Source organism: Hoplias malabaricus, chromosome 5 (genome assembly GCF_029633855.1).
Source record: "Hoplias malabaricus isolate fHopMal1 chromosome 5, fHopMal1.hap1, whole genome shotgun sequence".
Classification (NCBI taxonomy): Eukaryota; Metazoa; Chordata; class Actinopteri; order Characiformes; family Erythrinidae; genus Hoplias; species Hoplias malabaricus.
Genome location: NC_089804.1, coordinates 57,042,737 through 57,046,620, shown reverse-complemented (window position 1 = coordinate 57,046,620; position 3,884 = coordinate 57,042,737). Strand labels below are relative to the sequence as shown.

Sequence of the window (3,884 nt, the reverse complement as noted above, 5' to 3'; positions counted from 1 at the left end):
GAGCAATGATAACATGCTTACGATGAGGTCAGTGAATTTAGCCCCATCACCAAGACTGTGAAATATACCTTAAGGAATGTATGCAGGTATTATTACTTACCTTGTGTTTCAGGTCCTGTTCCTGGGGGAATGGCGGCAAATTTCCTGTCTCTCTTTGTGCTAGCCGAAGGGCCCACGGTGAGGTATAGAGAGGGGGAGGGAAGAGCTGGATCCGGGAACCTGTGAAAGGGAAAAAGCAAATAAGTAAAAATACTAACAAACTATGTACATAGATAAATACTCACCGGTGAAGCCGGAATAAGATGTGCCGGGGATATCAGTTATTGGTTACATTGTATATCTTCTTATAAGTAACTTTGTTACCCCAAGAGTTGGGTTAGTCCAATTAAGAAAGGGGCGGGGCTAAGTTACTAAAAGGAGGGGGATTTGGCTGCAGTAGCGAGTGAAGGTAGATGGGATTGCAGTTTGAACAAACTAGGTCTGCTTAGTTCTAACTTGCTGTTTTTAAGTATTTTCTTTTCTCTCTTGTTACCTCTCTTATTGTGACGTCATCGCGTGTGCTATGTTTGAATAAATGATCACGGAATGAGTTATTTTGAGTCCTGCCTGCTCCTTGCTGAGTGAACCCTCACTTCTTCAGCCGTACTCTCCACACTTCAACTCAAACATCCTTTCCACAAGGCTCCTTTGGCCAACAGCCACAGCTGATAGAAGTAGTGATGGCAAGAACTGTTCAACAGCAGCAAAGAAAAACTGGCTCCCTGGTCAGCAGTAATAACTGTTAGCATCAGAGTTAGCAAGCAGCTAAAATGCAAACATTGAGAAAACAGTGGCACACTTGGATATTTTAATTCAAGTCTGACAACAAAAGAAGCACGAGGAAAGGAGAGAAGCAGCAGTCAAACCGAAGGAGGATTGTGTATTCTCACCCAGAACAGATATCAGACCGTCAAGACAAGGATCGTTACTGGACATTTCTTACCAAAGTGGTTTTGAAATCTGAAAGACTCCTCAGAACAGTAGAAGCTGTAACCACAGAAAAGGTGTGCAAACCCCATATTAATACCCTTCATTTCATTGTGTGGTGTGTTGGATTTGCACAAATCTTGGCTGTATAGTGCATTCTGGGGTGAATTATGCGGTCTGTTTTAATTTCCAGTTGATTTTAACAGGGTGAATGTGGAGTAAACTGTTCTCTTTACTCAGTCTGAGATTAAGGGTTCTGCCTCTGTATTTTGTAATCATGTTTTGGACAGATTCTCTGGGGTAGCCATGTGAAACCATTGCTAATTCAGAGACCGTGCAGCTTTGCTGTAATAGCTTCACACCCTGGTGTGTTGTTGTTGTGTGGGTGATGTGATCAGTGTGGGGTTTTGTTTGTGTGTGTGTGTTTGTGTAAACTGCAGAGAGAAGACCGGGGCTCTACGGAACTCTATCAGTTCATCTTTGGATGGCTGTGTTAGCTTATCTCTCCCAGAGCAGCTCTTCTGGCCCCCGGGGACCGTAATGGAGCAGGATATGACTCTGCTGTTCAATGTTGGGGGCCACAGTATGACCCCTGTTCTGAGGTTAATGCTGGACATTTCCTCAACCACGCTCCGGGGGTGTAAATTGAACAGAAACAACAACAACAACTGTTCAGTTAGCATTCCCTCAGCACATTTCCCTGATGAGGCAAGTACTCCCACCTCCCAAACTGTACTCCCAAACTGGACATCTGCTTGAAATGTGTCCATTTTACATATTTGTGACCCACCCTTATCATCACATGTCTGGGCAATGTTTTAAAGTGTTCACAGGAAGTGTCAAATTTTTTGCCAGATACTTTTTTATTGTTGTTGTTTGGCAAATCCTGCATTATTCCTTTGAAATCAGGATGATGTCACTGTCCTCCTCTAACCTTATTCAACCTTCTCTCTATTTGTTTCATTTTGATCATTCATTCGTTCATTGTCTGTAATCCTTATCCAGTTCAGGGTCGCGGTGGGTCCGGATCCTACCCGGAATCACTGGCTGCAAGGTGGTAACACATCCTGGAGGGGGCGCCAGTCCTTCGCAGGTCAACACTCACTCACACTGTCACTTCCATTTTTGAGTCACCAATTCACCTACCAAGGTGTGTTTTTGGACCGTGGGAGGAAACTGGAGCACCCAGAAGAAACCCATGCAGACACAGGGAGAACACACCACACTCCTCACAGACAGTCACCCGGAGGAAACCCATGCAGACACAGAGAGAACACACCACAATCCTCACAGACAGTCAACCGGAGGAAACCCACGCAGACACAGGGAGAACACACCACACTCCTCACAGACAGTCACCCGGAGGAAACCCACACAGACACAGAGAGAACACACCACACTCCTCACAGACAGTCACCCGGAGGAAACCCACGCAGACACAGAGAGAACACACCACACTCCTCACAGACAGTCACCCGGAGGAAACCAGGAAAAGGGTTCAAAACCACAAGCCCAGGGGAAGAGGGTCATGTGACATATATAACTTATTGGGCCGACTTCAAAATGGCCGCCATGTTGTAAGGTGTTCCATATAAATGGCCCACCCTGTACTGTTATTTTAATATTTTAATTCTACTGTAACATCCCTGTATTATTTTGTAAATCATTTTGAATTGCCAACGTGTACAAAGTGTTCTATAAATAAACGTGCCTTGCCTTACACAATTACATTCATATTTACGGCAATCAGCAGATGCTCTTATCTACAATAACATCTCGTTGTAAATCATGTTCTGGAAAAACGCTAATGCAGCATTAAAGGAAATGTTCGCCATTTTATTTACGAAAATGTATTTATAAAATTCTGAGGGTGTTTCCTCTTGGGGTGCTCAGGCTTTCTTAGGCAGATAAATTGATTTTTGTGGTGTTTATATGATTTAGAGACCCCCAAACCTTGAAAAGCATGAAAAGAGATGACAGCGTTGTTCTACACCTGCTCAGTATGTCTTATTTTTGCTGTTTCGTAATACTCAAATTCAGGAGCCCACTAACTTTCCATGGAAATAAACACGTACAAAACATAAACAGCTCGAGTTTCAAATGAGTTTCTGTGTAATTCAGACTTACAGGCAGTTTAAACTTCAACCATGAACAAGCTACAGTCGGTTTCTTACTCAAACACACAGTGAATCAGCACGAACATGAGGGGTGTTTGATTTGCTGTGAGAACAGAAGTTCTCCAGAAACGTCTAAGTTGCCTTTAATTGCACTTGAGAAGTATCATAACAGGATTAGCTAATTCATTGCTTTCCGCCTCTGCTTGTGTCGAGTAGCTCTTTGCTCTGTGGCTGCATTGTGTGTAGCTCTTGGCCCTGAGCTCAGGCTAATTGCCTGCCTTCCTTTAAGGCAGAGGGAGAGGAGCGATGAGGGTCCTCTAATCTGGAAAATGTGTCTCATTCCCAGCAGATGTCTTTAATGACAAAGGCAGGGGTTGATCCAGGAGCTCGGGGAACGATGCTGGCGTCTCTGGGCCTCTCGCTCTCTCTCTCTTTCCCTGATGGCACTGTCTCATCTTGGCAGCTGAAGACCTCGGGCTTTGAGCATGAAGCAGTGATGTATCACTTACAGACGAATTGGGCCGTTTGAGCTGCTTTTTGGAGCTGAGCGCTGGGAGTGGGCTTGCTTTCTTTTGTTTGTTTTGTTACTTGGAGTCAAAGAATTAGCCTTTTTTTTTATTAAGGATTATAACTGGAGATGTAGAAAGTTAATGTTTTTACACAATGTTATTCATTCATTCATTTATTCGTGTCTTTATATATTTATTGATCACGCATTCATTTTCATTCATTCATTGTCTGTAACCCTTATCCAGTTCAGGGTCACGGTTGGTCCAGAGCCTACCCGGAATCATTGGGTGC

General features: G+C 43.8%; 1 long non-coding RNA gene across 1 annotated transcript; it reads left to right on the top strand.

Moving 5' to 3' along the window:
- Positions 1 to 462: 462 nt before the first annotated feature.
- Positions 463 to 2,262, top strand: LOC136696032 (uncharacterized). The gene is made up of 3 exons (XR_010802555.1): positions 463 to 1,043; positions 1,407 to 1,674; positions 1,972 to 2,262. It is a non-coding gene; the product is annotated as an uncharacterized lncRNA (long non-coding RNA).
- The last annotated feature ends 1,622 nt before the right edge of the window (positions 2,263 to 3,884 follow it).